Below are 15,700 nucleotides of genomic sequence, written 5' to 3'. Positions count from 1 at the left end.
GAGTCAACAAGGCCTCCTATGAACCAAAAACACATTATGAACCATTACTTTTTTTAAAAAGAGGAGAGAGAAAGAGAAAAGAAGAAGCCACAAAGATATTGCAGGCCCTGCTGACATCATCGGTCAGGTGACACGCCTCTCCCAGTGAGCGCATAATGATCTGGAGTCATTTGAGTCTCAGAAGTTGGGTTGAGTTTAACACTCTTTCAGGCCTTATAGGCAACCACAGAACCACAAGCAAACTGCAATCTACAATTTAGAAGAATACCTGAGCCTCAGCACAGAGGTTTCGCTCCTCCTTGTGTTTTTCCACCCCAGCTGTGTGTGTGTTGAGTCTGCGTAGGGTGAGTTCCATTCATTCATTCATTCATTTTGCTCCTCATACTTCCAAGACATGCTCTTGTCTGGGGAGGGGGGAGAGAATCTATCTCTTTGAAAGCCCAGCTCTCTTTCCCCTCCTCTTTCATCCTAATGCCGACCCAGCGCGCAGATGCTTCTATTGAGAAACTTGTGGCAGAACATTCCTGTGGTACTGAGGAATCAGTTGCTTGGTTATAAACAGGCACAAAACTTCTTTGGGGATTTTTCTTCTTCTTTCCCCCCCTCACTCTCTTTCTCCTTTTTCTCCCCCCTCCCCCATTTTGCATTTCAGTTGAATGTTCTTTTTTATTTATTTGTTTGTTTCCTAAGAAAAGTGGGGGCCCTCCAAGCGAATCTCCAGGACTGGCTGGAAGACCATTAGAGTTGGGTCATGGCTTCCAACAGCATATTTGATTCTTTCACGACCTATTCTTCCTCCTACTTGCGTGGTGAGTACAGATCTTTCCTCCTCTCCTTCGAGGCAGGAAGCACCAAAGTTTATCACTCGAGGGAGCTTAAACTTGCAGCCCCTTTTAATAATTCTGTTGGCACATCTTCATTTGGATGCTATCTCTTCGCAAACTGGGTGGCAGTAGAACGTTTCTTCCCCCCCGCCCCTTGTAAGTGGATGATGTTTAAAGGCAATCCACGGCAAGAGGGAATGACAAATGTTCTACCTCTTCTGGACTGCTTTTCCCCACGGTTTTGATTGGGTGCGTGCGTGTGTTTCTACCAAGGATGATGTTTTGACATTCTTGTTGGGTTGCCTAGAAATTCATAAAGTCAGCTGAAGTTTAGGGGTGTAAGAACATGGCAATCATTTGTTGTTTGTGGTAGGGTAGGCTATCTGTGTTTTTGGTTTTATGGTGATAGCCTCATTGTACCATGGATTGGTAGACAGTGCAGATGGTCTTTGATAAATATCTGAGCATTGCATTCTACTAGGGAAGACTTATCTACTGGAGAAGTGCTTCAGAGGTTAACAAGATTCAGCTTTGTTGTCTTCAGGGGAAATTAGTTGTCCGGTGCACCAGAAACTTGGACAGACTGACCATCCAACCATGATACTCAGTGATGAACTCCCAAGGAAAGCTGCCCCGAGCAAGCCCGATTGAATGAATGGGATGCATAGGAGAACTTGTTTTTATTGTTGTTGTGAGCTGTCCTGATCAGTATTGCACTGGAAGGGTGGGATTTTTGTGTGTTTTAAAAAAATATTCCTGGGGTGGTTGTGCCATTGTTCAAGCTTCTCGTCCTGCAATATTTTGGCTGTAAAACAGTTTTCTGGACCTAGGTGTTGTATTACTCCTGATAGGGAGCTGGACCCAAATTATTTTGCATTCTTGCTAAAACTGGGGCATGGGTCAATGTATAGCATGTTTTCTCTGCAGAGCACATAGTTAGGGGGAAATGTTTAGTTGGAATCTAAACCTCCCCACATGGGCTTCCCGAGGAAAATCCCTGTGCAAGGACTGTTGAAACTCGTCTTCTGCTTGTGATGCTTTCCTAATCCTTGCATGAACTTTGCAACCTCTGGCCAGCATCCAAAGAGGTACTTTAGTGAGGGCAAAGCCCCTTGCATTCCTCCAAGATATGTCAGTCTTGGAATTCCCTTTAGTGAGGACTCCAAGTCCAAGGGCTCCTGGGGTTTGTGGATCTAGGCGCATGGTTCTTTAGAACCTGGGGTTGTGATTCATTCATTTATTTTCTCCATATGAAACCTCCTCCTTGGGTTTTGAGATCATAAGAAGAGCCCTCTTGGATCAGATTGTGTCCAGCCAGCACAGGAACCTGTTTCCAACAGTGGCCAAGCAAAGCATGAAGGCAGGAACCCGTTCCTTTTGTTTGCTCCCAGTATCAGATATCCAGAGGTATATTGCTCCTGGAGCTAGGGGTTCTACATCAGCATGACATATAGCCACTGACAGACCTCCCTTCCTCCACAAAATTGTCTTACTCTTTTAAAAAGCCATCTAAGTTAGTGGTTGTCACCGCATCTTGTAGTAGTGAATTTCCATGTGTTGTTTATTCAGTTGATGAAATAGCACTTCCTTTTATCTGTTCCGAATCTATGGGTGATCGGTTTCATATTCTTCTGCAAAGGGAAAAACGTTATGGCTGAATAGGCCCTCTGTTCCATAACTGAACACAGCCAAATTCTCCTGTACAGGGGCGGTCTTTCTGTGAGGCGCAATGGGGTGGTATCCTCAAGCAGCAGATTCTTGGGACACCAGCGAGGTGACAAAAAGGGGCGAAGAGGGGGAGGAGGATGCACCCATGGGGGAGGCCTGGCATTTAGGTCCTGAGCTGCCACTGGTCCAATTCATAGCAAAGTTGGCGGGAATCTCCATTCTTCTTCAGCACTGAACAGACTTCATTGAGATAATGATATTTATTAAGGTCGTTCACACGACTTTTTGCTGGGCTGGGGAAAGCAGGCGGGGGGGGAGGGAGGAGAGCATTTGCCTTCCCCCTGCATGCTTCCAGCCATGCTGCTTGCGTGCCCACATGACCAGTGCTGCTACAAGCTGCACAGTGTTCTGGAGGCCAGGAAAATGTGTGCTGGCCTCCAGATATCCCACAATGCACCATGCAATGAGTAATAGAGTTCCTATCTTTTCCTGGCATGCGTCCTGTCCCTTAAACAACCCTGGGTTGGGTAGAAGTCCAGTAGGTAATGCTTTTCAGCACCTGGAGCTGCAGGTACATTAAACACTAAAGATTTCACAGGGACAGGGACACTGCCAGGGGTGGGGTTTGATGGCAAACCTACAGAGAAGAAAACTGTTGACCTGAATCCAGTGAGAACTGCTCAGGTTTAAAACTTAAAGGCAGCTTAGGCTAAGGACTTCTTCTTACTTTGCACTCGGTGCTTATTCTGAGAATATTCTCTGAGGGAAAGTACAGCAGAGATTGTGGAATTCTGAAGCCAGATCTTGTCCATTTTTTTTTTAGTTCTGTTTGTTGGCTTGTTGTCTAGCTAAATGCATCTTTTTCTTGGATTGTATCAATGTGAGGGTGTGGGGGGAGATCCTGAACACATATCTGTGGCATTTAGATTCCTTTTGAGAAAAGGGCATGCTTTTGAGAATGCTACAAGTGAGAAGTACAGTGCAGAAAAGCATTATCTGTTGAATTTCTCAAAAAGTGCATTTTTGCAACACAAGACCTGCCTTTCTGGATCAAATGAAGATCTATCTTGCCAAGCATTCCTTGTTGGCTTACAGCTAACTTGATGCCTTTGGCAAGCTCACAGGCACGGGCAGAATGGCCACGGACCTCTTGTTAATTTGCAGCTGGGGTGGCCCTTTCATGAGGCAAGGGGAGGCAGTCACCTCAGGTGGTAGATTATTGGGGTGCCAAGATGACCCCTGCTGCTGCTAGTGGAGCAGCTCTTTGGGACCGATCTGGCCTTTGGGGACTTCTCTCCTCATACTCCTTGAAATCTTGCGAAAAGCATGAGGAGAGGAGAGGAGGCTGCTGGCAACTTTCACGGCTTGCAAGGGTTGGTTCTGAAAGGGGCCTGGCTCCCACCAGCTCATTTGTCATGGCAAGTAGCCATCGATCAGTCATAAATTCATCTAATCCTTGGTGAGAGCTTTTGGTGGCCATGACCGTATCTTGTGGCATGGAGTTACATGTTGTGTGAAAAAGTCCTTTCTTTTGCCTTTCCCTTTTATATATCAGGTTTGTTGGATGGCCATGAACTTCAGTTTTATGAGATGGATTAAAAAAACCAATCTGTCAGTGAACTTTCTGTACCATTCATAGTTGGGTACACTTTTCTATAATGTCCTGCCATAGCTGTATTTTTTTTTAAACCCTAAGGATTTGCCTTCTCATGTTGTCTAGCCCCTTGATCGTTTTGATTGTCCCTTTCTGTACCGTTTTCAGCGCTTCTGGTTTTTGCAAAAGTCAAAATGTGCACATACAAGTTATTTGCTATATCACAATATTTGCTCAAATACAAAGAGATCCAAATTATAACACAGGGACACTTTGGGTAAATTTGGTGATGCCTAAAAGAATGTATTTCGTTACAGGTACTGGCAGAGCTTAAATAAATTTAAATGATAAATTTTCAGTTCAGTTTAAATCCTAGCACGTCCAGCTTGCTTTCAATTTCACAGATGTTGAATTCATTCCAAAGGCTTTTAACTTAGATGATACTAAAAATTCACATTTCCAAATTCACATGTTGGGATTCAAAAACCAAATTGTGCATTTCAGCATAGGTGGTGCAGACAGACAGATAGTTCACTTCCCATCCCCACTGCCTCTCCCATTGATAACTTGAAGAAAATGAGCTTTTCACATTCTTAGGGTGCTTTTCTTTATCATCATCAATTGATATGAGTAAAAAGCATCAACATATTTAAATTTAATTCCCTACGAGTTTATTTCTGTTTAGGTTTAGGACGCAAACATTAATATGGGACGTACCATTATTATTCTTTCAGAAATAAAACATATGAGACAAATTTGGTTTCATTCCGCCACAATGTTCTTTGCCCATTCCGTGTCCCCCAGTAATTTTTTCTCTGGTGCTGCCACTGGATTTCAGACTTATGTGAGAAGCCTGAATCCAACAGCGAGTTGTGGGTTTTGGTGGTGCGGTTGATGAAATATTTCAAACCATGACAAAGCACTCATCTTTGGCAGTGGAATTTGAGTTATTGGACATTAAATTGGAATCCAAGGACTTAAATTTTGAAATCTGCACTCTTCAATGTTATGATATTTCATCTCATCAAAACAAATCGGTTACATTTTGGATGTAGTTGACAATTTGCTTCAGCCCGGGTGGCCCTCCCATGAAGCAGGGTGACGCGGGCTGCCTCGGTGGCGGATTGTGGTCCTGTCCTCATGGACACATGGCAGCCACCCAGCACCCACCCGTGGATGGCTGCAAATGAAGGAAGACAAAGTGGCACCACACTGCTTTTTCTCTCCCTTCCTAATTAATAAGGGAGAGAAGTCTGAAAGAAAGAACTGTGGATGTGATTACAATGGCGGTGGCGGTGATGGGAAAACAGGAGGCAAAGGAGGAGGAATCATTGAGAGCTTTGCTTTGGGCCATAGCCTGAATGGCACCATAGCTCAGTGGTAGAGTATCTTGGCATGCAGAAGGTCCCAAGTTCCCTCCCTGGCATCTCCAAGATAGGGCTGAGAGAGACTCCAGCCTGAAATCTTTGAGCACTGCTGCCAGTCAGTGTAGACCAGGGATTCTCAACGTTGGGCCCCCAGATGTTATTGGACTTCAACTCCCATAATCCCCAGCCAAAGGCCACTGGGCATGGGGATTATGGGAGTTGAAGTCCAATAACATCTGGAGACCCAACGTCGAGAATCCCTGGTGTAGACAATACTGGGCTAGATGGACCAATGATCAAGCTCGGTATGAGGCAGCTTATACCTAGGCAACAAAATGTCTTGGGTCAGCATTCTTCAGCCCTACTACGCACGGAAGACCTCATCTTTTGGCCTATACCTTTTCTGTCTGCTGTCTACCTGGTACCAGAGAATTTAGCCCACAGCAGTTTTGAGTTACTTGTGAGGTGATATAATATAGTGCTTAAGGGACTGTGAAGTGAATCAGGACAGGAAATCCCCATTTTGGAACTCGCTTCTGCTGTGAACTAAGCTGGTAGCCTAAGGCAAGTGAGACTGTTTGCTCATCCCCTCATATGAGGACAACTGTGCTTGCTGGCCTAGTGTGGTGAGGGCTGTGTGTGTGGAGCACCTGCTAAGTTTGATAAATTGAGCAAAATTAATTTGATCATTGAATCATTGGAATTAAGTATGCAACCAGTAGACAAGCAAATGGTTAAATAACTGCTGGACATGGGATAGCTTGTTAAAGATGTAGGAATAGTGTTACCCAAAAATTAGAACAGCTGTCTGAAAATAATTGTGGAGGATAATCTAATGAGAGAAATGAAGAGATGGAAATTGTTCAAAATATGGATGAGAAGAATAGTCTTAAATTAAAATGCATTTCCTACCTAATAATAATAATTACAACCATTTTATTTATATGGCTATCCCATAACAAATTGTTCTGTGGGGTGTTCACAAAAGAATACAACAGTGAAATAAAACATACATTTAGAAGTACATTAAAGCAAACAAAAACAAAAACTACCAACAAACACAACTAAAAAAGGCAAAAGCATTAAAAAAAATTAGAAAGCATTTAACAGCATTGAAAAGACTGGGTGGTCTTCATTTGGCATCCAAAAGAACAAGTTTCACTGGGGAGGCTATTCCAAAAATATCCAGTTGATATTCCTTTTTAAAACAAAAACCTACCCCTTCATGTCCTCCAAGTTAAACTTAAAAAATGGGAGATAATTGTTCTGAAATTTGTCTGGCTTGATAGATACCCAAGAATAACCAAGTACACATTCATGAAATCTCTTTAAGAAGGAGAATTAGGCTTTCTAGATATAGAGTTGTATTATTCTGCTTGTCAACCACAGTTTATGATACTATGTATTTCAAGGAGAGTTTATTCTCGGTGGAGAAGGTTTCAGCATATCTTCACATAAAATCAAATCAAATCTGGATATACTTTTTATGGACCAAAGAGATGCATGCAGCATTAAAATCAAAGGAAAATATTCTAATTTGAAAGCCTTTTGAAGAAACAGAAACAAAATTTGAGTGCAGAGAGATCTTCATTATTGGAAATTTTGTACATGGGGGATGGATTTGTGGGAAATTTGGACAGCTAGACAGAAATGGTTCTAGTGATATCCATTGATTTATGGGATAATGGTCAATTTATAGAGCATCAACTTCTGACAGGGATTTCCCTTATTTAAATTCTTTGCATTATTTGCAAAAGATTATGGCAAACTGGCCTTGGAGCTATGACCATATTTGAGAGGCAAATATTACTGAAACTAAGAAAAAGGAAATGTATATAGAATTTATTTAAAAAATGACACAGTCATTTATATAGAATCTATTAAAAATGACAGTCATTTATAAAAAGTGACACAGCTTTCACCAAAATACAGTAAGAGAGTGGTGGGAAGAATTAAGTTCACCACTAGATCATCATGGCTGGCAGTATATCCGTTGATAAGGCTGTATTTTTTTATCCTTATCACACTGAGAGAGCCAGACTTCAAAGTGATCTCAGTGTGGCATTTTATCCATGGAGAGTTAAAAGAAGAAGAAGTTAGAACCAACATAGGCCTTTGCTGGAAAGGATGTTGAGGGGAAAGGGACATATGCCCATATGTGATGGGGGTGTCTTTGGATTAAAATATATTGAACAGAGATTTTGAATGTTAATCAGTTGATGACTGATTACATTGTACTGGTTTTCCAGCAGTATTGCTATTGGGTAATATTCAGGTAATTATCCCTGGTAAAGATTAGAAATGAGTGCAAAATTTGCACGTGATCAGTACGTGATCCGACTGCACTACAGTTCTGCACAGCAGTCCTCGGGGATGAAAAGTTTCATCAGTTCTTGAGACTGGTTGCTTAGACATGGGATATTTCTGTAATGGAAAAAGTGACACCATATATCAGAAAGAAAAAGACAAAAACTCAAACGAGAGGTTTCTTTAGAAAGATGGAATTTCTGTTGTAATTTTTAGAAATTTCAGGTGCAGAAGTATAGTTCTGACACAGCAGTTGAAAATGCAGAGAAGGTGTTTTCAGATGTAATTCTTCATGTGTCAAGCTATGAAATCATTTTATTTAGTTTTACATTTATAGCCCGCTTTTCCTCCAAGGAGCCCAAAGTGTGTACATGGTTATGTTTATCCCCACAAGAACCCTGTGAGGTGTGTTAGGCTGAACAATAAGTGATTGATCCAGAGCCACCCAGTGAGGCCAGTCTCACAATCAGTGAGGCTCGCCAAGAGCGGGCTGGTGGGGAGAGTGGGGCTTAGCCCATTCTCCCTGCAGACGATCATTCAGGCAGCCCTGGGTGGCCGGATCGGCTGCCCACACGACTGCCGGATCCTTCACAGAGCCGGCGGGCACTGCAGGGTTCAGGGCCCGCGCAGCCCTCGGAAGTTGCAGGATGCCCCATGCAAGTGCGTGGGTGCAGCCTCCCAGCCGGGGTCTCCTCATGTGTTGCTGCAGCGCGGAGTTGCACCGCGGCAATACACAACCAAAAAACCCAAGTTAGCGGAGCACTCGCTCCGCTAACCTGGGCTAAGGGGAGGGGTAGTTAAGCGGGTGACCTGCTTTGGGGAAACCGGGCTCACCTGTGAGCCCGGTTGTTACCATGATCCGTGGAAAGCGGCCTAAGCTCCCTTCGCCCGCTTTCCACTTATCGTGAGAATACCCTCAGTGAGTTTCATTGCTGAGTGGGGATTTGAACTCAGGTCTTCCTGGTTCTAGTCTAACACTCTAACCACTAGACCACGCTGGCTGCACTGTTTGCGATGTAATGCCTTTGACTTAAAAATAATAGATTATGAGGTCATTCATACAATCAAAAAGTGTGTTCTCCCCAGGTTTGGGAGTGGGTGTGCTCGCAATTTTCAGTTGTGTGGAAGCAAGGTAGGAGGAAAAGCTGCTCAGGTTCTTCTCCAACTTTTCTTCCGCACAACCGAAAATTGGGAGCGCACATTGCTCCCAAACCTGGGTAGATCACAGTTTTTGATTGTGTGAGTGGACTCAATGATAATGTTGGCTGAATTTGGCCTTTTCAGAAGGCTCAGCTGTAGCTCAGGGGTAGAACCTCTGCTTAGCATGCAGAAGGTCTTGGGTTCAAACTTGAGCATCTCCATCTAGGGCTGAGAAGAATTCCTGCCTGAAGCCCTGGAGAACTGCTGCGAGTCAGAGTAGGCAATACAGAGTGGATGAATGGTCTCTCTCCGTCGGCAAGTTCATATATCCAGAAGTAATCAAAGAGTTTCTCCTATGAATTTGATAGCAGAGTCTCTCTTTCCATGTTTTCGGCATATTTAGAACTGCATAGCTTTTAACCTGTTACTAATTCAGATAGGACCATTTCATATACTAATGTGTGAAGTCATTAATTTGGGCTGTATCTGGACTTAAATTAGGCTGCATCAGAGAACTGAAAGTGGGTGGCATTGGAAAATAAGTGACCATCCTCACCTAGATACACATGATATTTCCGCTCCACCCAGTTCCTTTATAGTCTCTGTTCAAAGTGGGCAGGTTTCTGTAGTGCTTCAATCAGTACTTTGGGAAACTAGCTCCAAGAAGCATAGCCAGTATTGCTGCAAAATAATTCATTCATTCATTCATTCATTCATTTTATATCCCGCTCTTTCTCCAAGGAGCCCAGAGCGGTGTACTACATACTTGAGTTTCTCCTCACAACAACCCTGTGAAGTAGGTTAGGCTGAGAGAGAAGTGACTGGCCCAGAGTCACCCAGCCAGTCTCATGGCTGAATGGGGATTTGAACTCGGGTCTCCCCGGTCCTAGTCCAGCACTCTAACCACTACACCACGCAGGCTACCCAATATAAGCTTGTCATGGGTACCTGCAGCCACCTAATTGCACATCAGGGAAATAACTTGACTAGCAAGCCAGAGGTGGCCGGTTCGAATCCCCGTTGGTATGTTTCCCAGACTATGGGAAACACCTCTGTCAGGCAGCAGCGATATAGGAAGATGCTGAAGGGCATCATCTCATACTGCGCAGGAGGAGGCAATGAAAAACCCCTCCTGTACTCTACCAAAGACAACCACAGGGCTCTGTGGTCGCCAGGAGTCAACACCGACTCAACAGCACTTTACTATGGGTACCTCATAGATGTATGACTAATGAATCCTGCTAACTTGGCAAAGAGGCACTTTTAAAATGTGGTGATTCTCTTTATTGAGCAGGGGGAGAGTAACTGGCCCTATCCACCCCCAGCACTGTACCTCTGGTGATTGCTGCTGGTGTCTATCTTGTTTTTCTTTTTAGATTGTGAGCCTTTTGGGGACAGGGATACATCTTATTTATTTGTTATTTCTTTGTCTAAACCACCCTGAGCCATTTTTGGAAGGGCGGTATAGAAATTGAATTATTATTATTATTATTATTAGTAGTAGTAGTAGTAGTAGTAACCTCTCTCCTCAACCCAAGAGCATAGGAACACTGGAAGCGTTCTTATACCGAGTCAGACCATTTGGTCTACACAGACTGGCAGCAACTTTCCAAGGTCGCAGGGAGCTCTAGCTTCAAGATGCCCATCTCAGCCCTCTCGTTAAGATACCAGAGAAGGCTCTTGGAGCCTTCTGCATGAAAGCAAGCAGGTGCTCTTCCCAGAGCAGGCCCATCCCTTCAGGGGAATCTCTTACAGTGCTCAAACATGTAGTCTCTCATCCAAATGCAAACCAGGGCAGACCCTGCTTAGCAAAGGGGGCAATTCGTGCTTGCTACTGAGTTCAGTCTTTATGAGCCTGGCTAACTGAGCAAAGAGGCAACGTTTAAAGTGGTGGTTCTCTGACGTTTAACTGGGGTTGGGTAGGGTCAGGTGCTCTCCCCTAGCGAACACCAGCACTGCAGTTGTTGCTGGTGTCTACTTTATGCTTTTTTTGGATTATGGACCCCTTTTTGGTCAGGGAGCCAACCTTATTTATTTTATTTTTCTATGTAAATTGCTTTGAGAATTTTTTGTCGAAAAGCAGTATATAAATTGCCATAGTTGCAGGAGTAAGGTAAAGTGTGCCGTCGAGTCGGTGTCGGTTTTTGCCGTCAGTATCGGTTTTCTTTTTGGTAGAATACAGAAGGGGTTTACCATTGCCATAAAGGAATAAATAAAATAAAATCAGTGCAGATACATGGGTTAGCACTTAATCTTTTTATGTAATGAATTTTTAAAAATACATTGAACACAATTACTGTATACCACTCCTACTATTCATCCTAAATGGCACAGCGGGGAAATGACTTGATTAGCAAGCCAGAGGTGGCCGGTTCGAATCCCCGCTGGTATAAACACCTATATCGGGCAGCAGCAATATAGGAAGATGCTGAAAGAGATCATCTCATACTGCGCGGGAGATGGCAATGGTCAACCCCTCCTGTATTCTACCAAAGACAACCACGGGGCTCTGTGGTTGCCAGCAGTTGACACCGACTCGACGACACACTTTACCTTTTCCTTTTACCTAACTCTCAAACCCCGTTGAAGCAAGTGGGATGCATGTCTTGGCTTTTTATAGCATGGGGCTAAACATGAGTTCCTGCAAATGTCGGCAGATTAAGTTGCTGCTAAAAGCACAGGAGGAGACCAAGCTAGTAAAATGGCTGGTAGCTCTTCCAACGCCTGGCCATAAAGGGTGCTAAGGAAATGGCTTTCAGTTCCTCCTTGTGGCAAGCGTATTGTGTGAAAAAGTCCTGCTCAGCCTTATTTTCTGCCAGAAGATGTCAAGCTGTACTCTTGCCATCTTCTAGCAGAAAATAAAGATGAGGCGTGACATTTCTACACAGTACTCTTGCTTTGACTGGTTGTTTTAGTGGCCTTCAAGAGCCAGTGTGGTATAGTGGTTAGAGTGTTGGACTAGGACCCGGGAGACCTGAGTTCAAATCCCCACTCAGCCAAGAAACTCACTGGGTGACTCTGGGCCAGTCACACATCCCTCAACCTAACCTACCTCACAGGGTTGTTGTGAGGATAAACATAACCATGTACACTGCTCTGGGCTCCTTGGAGGAAGAGCGAGATATGAGTGCAAATAAATAAATAATTAAAATAAAATACCTGAGAATGAAACAGCGTGTGCATTTGTATTCCATTCCAAGGATTCTTTCAGAACTGTGGGCCCTGATTTGGGGGGGATGAGACATTTTGTTTTATTTGTTTAAAAACGTTATACCCCCGCATTCACAAAATGAATACAATGGATACAATATAAGCTAATACAAATTTGGAATGTGCTCCCTGTCAGTATAAGAGCTTCTCCAGCTCTGGCTGCCTTTGGAAAAAAAAAAGATCACTTCAGACACACCTGTTTTCTCAGGCCTTTTGCTAACACTATTTTAAAATGCTTTTTGTTAAAACTATTTGTAAAATTTTAGGTTTTTTGAAAGTGTTTTTATTGAGTTCTATTGTTTTAGCTTGTGTACACGGCCTTGAGATTTAGGTGTTAGGCAGTTTATAAAGGTCATACAATATATTATTATTATTATTATTATTATTATTATTATTATCAATAAAAGCTAAAAGACCAGGCTAAAACCTCATTAAAGCTGCAAATATTAAAAGTTACAAATTACAAGTGAAAAGCTAAACTCTAAAAAACAAAAACAAAAAGCTCTACCAGTTATAAGCAGCAGATACCATATTTAAAAGCCTCTCTCAAAAGATGTGTTTTTACTTTTTAAAAACCCGGAGGGAGGGAGGGAGCATGGCGAAGCTCTTCTGTGAGGGGGAGATTTTCTTTGGCACCAGACTGCTTATCCTCCATAGTGAGCAGGGCTGGCCCTACTGTTTGCCAAGAAGAAGCTCATCTTAGGCAGGAAACACGTCTCAGGAGTATGATACAGGGGCAGCTAATGGGCAATGATTTGGTTTATGATTATAGTGATGATATGTGAGGTAGTGGGGTGTAGTGGTTAGAGTGCCGAACATAGACTGGGGAGATCGAGGTTCAAGCCCCTACTCTGCCTTAAAACTCACTGGGTAATCTTGAGCCAGTCATGACTATGATTATTTATATTCAACATATTCAACAAAAGTTCTCAAAGCGGTTTACCCAGAAAAATATAAACAAATAAATAAAGATGGATCCCTGACCCCAAAAGGCTCACATGTCAGGAGCCTGTCTGTCCGGCGTCGAAGTCACAGTCTCCATCAAGGTCTCTGGAAGGTCCTCGGAATCCTCTTCAGTCTGCAAGAGAAATACGCAAGAACACTTTATTACAGTATCAAGTTCAGACAGCCTCCCCCGCAAACTCACTTCGCTCACCAGATTGCACGGTTCCAGAGCAAATGGGGTACAAGGCATTCCCAGGGGAGGCGTTGCTGCTAGATACAGTAGTCAGGACTTGGTCAGGTAGCAGAAGAAAAGCAGAAAAAGCATGGGTCTCTAGAGGCCAACACGAAGCTGGGGTTCCTCTGAGTCTGAGGCTCGGCTAAGCAGGCTCCAAGAGATGCGTTCCTTCAGACTTAATTTATAGCCTGGCTTAATTGCTCTCCACCTTCAGCCAGCTGGCACAGATTCAGGGTTTATCTGGCTTGTTGAGCAGCTGTCTGCTTCTCCTGAGTTCTTCCACCTGTTGTCGACGTTTCATCAATCTTCTCTCGTGAGGAGGCAGTGGAGGAGTTTCGCCGTTTACCTCAGTGTTCTGCACTCCACTCCCTGTCTCTGCTGCCTCTGAAGCTTCAACCAGACCTGCCTCCGTTATCTCCTGTGGGCTGAAAGCCAGGTTCTGCCCTTCAGGTATCCCTGCAGCTGCTGGAGAACTGTCAGCTTCCTCTTCCTCCTTGCTAACTGAGGATGGGAGCATGACATCACAATCTAAAAAGAAACATAAGATAGACTCCTGCAACAGCCACGGGGGGATGCTGTGCTGGGGTTGGATAGGACCAGTTTCTCTCCCCTTGCTCAATAAAGAAAACCACCGTTTTAAAAAGGTGCCTCTTTGATCAGTTAGCAGGGGATCCAAGTCATTGGCTGTCATCCTGACTAAGACAGTGGGGATGTACCAGGAAGATGCTTCCCCTCTATTGCTGCACCCTCATGGGCACTGGGGATGAGTGAATTTTCATGATCTGTTCTGCCTCCAGAAGTGCCCTGTGTTACCCCAAAACATGTCCTCGAGAGCTGCACAGCCCTTGGGGACATATTTTCAAGTGACCCAAGGCACTTCTGGAGACAGAACAGATAATCAAAATTTACTTTCTCCCACTGTGGAGAAAAGGCTGCGACAGAAAAGCTTTCCACAGTACAGATGCGTTTTCCTAGTGTGTCCTCGCTGCATTGGTCAAGATGTTAGCCAGGGGTTGTTGTGAGGCTAAAATGAGTGAGTCATACGCACCACCTTGAATTCCTTGGAGGAAAAGCAGGAATAAATACTGTAATTACCTGAATCCATGACTCATTTCCTCCCAGGTTGTTTGATATTAGAAATCAGGGGGGTCATCTTAAATGCAGAGTCCTCTTCCTTTTGGGTAAATATAGATACCTGTATTTAATCTCTGTTTTTTTTAAGGGGCTCGTCTTAAATGCAGAGTTGTCTTGTATTTGGGTAAATATGGGTATATGATTGTTGTTATATGGGGCCAGGGGTGTTGCTAAGTACTTAAAAGGCCTGAGGCCCAACCCACAAATGGGAAACTGGTATATGAAGAGAAGCTAACAACCGCCTCCCACATGCTGTTAAGTGGTGGCAGCAACGACAATTCAGCGCACTTTCTCGTGAGGCTGCTTGCTTCATGATGATAGAAGGGGATGGAAGGGGGATACATTGCAATGCCTCTCTTCAGCATCACATACAGACACTGCAGGAACCTTATTGGAGCCGGATTTAGGCGCGAGCTAAGCAAGCTACTGCTTAGGTCCTCCCCTTATGAGGGGCCTCTGAATACCAAAAAAGTATGAATATCAAGTTGTAAATAATAGAGGAGAAAGGGGGAAAGTTTCTAAAACTGGCACGATTGCTCTGACAAGACAGAAAAACATATACTTATATGGCTGCACAATTTATCATGTTGAGTTTATAAATGTGTGCAGAAATAACTGCAAGTTATATCGAAATTTTATTAGACTAGGGCCTGGTTTTGACCCACGCCCGCCATCAGGGTTACAGGCCGCGTCCGCCTCTCCAGAAGAGCACTGCTGTAACCATGAGCAGCAGGGTGAGTGATGCACTGGGGAGTGACTGTGGGCCCATTCTGTAATTGGGGCCTTTTAACCTTGACATAACTTAGGGCCTCGGCATGCCATGATCCAGCCCTGAACTTTCTGCCAGAGCTGGGGGTGCACATAGTGCCCCATAAGGAGATATGCTGGAGTGGGGAGGTGGGCCTGGAAAGAATGCCGATGGAGCACGGTGTGGACAGCAGGGCGATGTCAAGAGTAACCGTGTAGTGCTGAGGCTGCCAAAGTAACAGTGTGCCGACTTGTCAGGCAGCGTGGAAGACAGGGGCACTAAAGAATTCATGCGGGGCAGATGCCCTGGTGGTCCAGTGCTGTTAATGCCCCTGATGGGTGCACCAGCTGGATTCTCTGCCTTAACACCAAAATGTTTTCCTCACTTCCAGCAGTGGAGCACTATTAGGAGGCACGGCCAGGAAATCAGGAAGAAAGAACAGAGGTACATGGGACGCTGCCTTAAACTAAGTCAGACCATTGGTCCGTCTAGCTCACTATTGTCTACACAGATTGGCAGCGGCTTCTC

General features: G+C 44.2%; 1 long non-coding RNA gene across 1 annotated transcript in view; it reads left to right on the top strand.

The window, feature by feature from the left end:
• Positions 1-207: 207 nt before the first annotated feature.
• LOC128333334 (uncharacterized) overlaps positions 208-15,700 on the top strand; it is a 34,621-nt gene continuing 19,128 nt past the window's right edge. Inside the window, exons 1-2 of the long non-coding RNA XR_008310914.1 lie at positions 208-344; positions 691-809. This is a non-coding gene — a long non-coding RNA (uncharacterized LOC128333334). The remainder of the gene's footprint in view (positions 345-690; positions 810-15,700) is intronic.

The sequence above is a fragment of the Hemicordylus capensis genome, chromosome 7 (assembly GCF_027244095.1).
Source record: "Hemicordylus capensis ecotype Gifberg chromosome 7, rHemCap1.1.pri, whole genome shotgun sequence".
Lineage (NCBI taxonomy): Eukaryota > Metazoa > Chordata > Lepidosauria > Squamata > Cordylidae > Hemicordylus > Hemicordylus capensis.
This window is presented reverse-complemented; position numbering and strand designations above follow the sequence as displayed.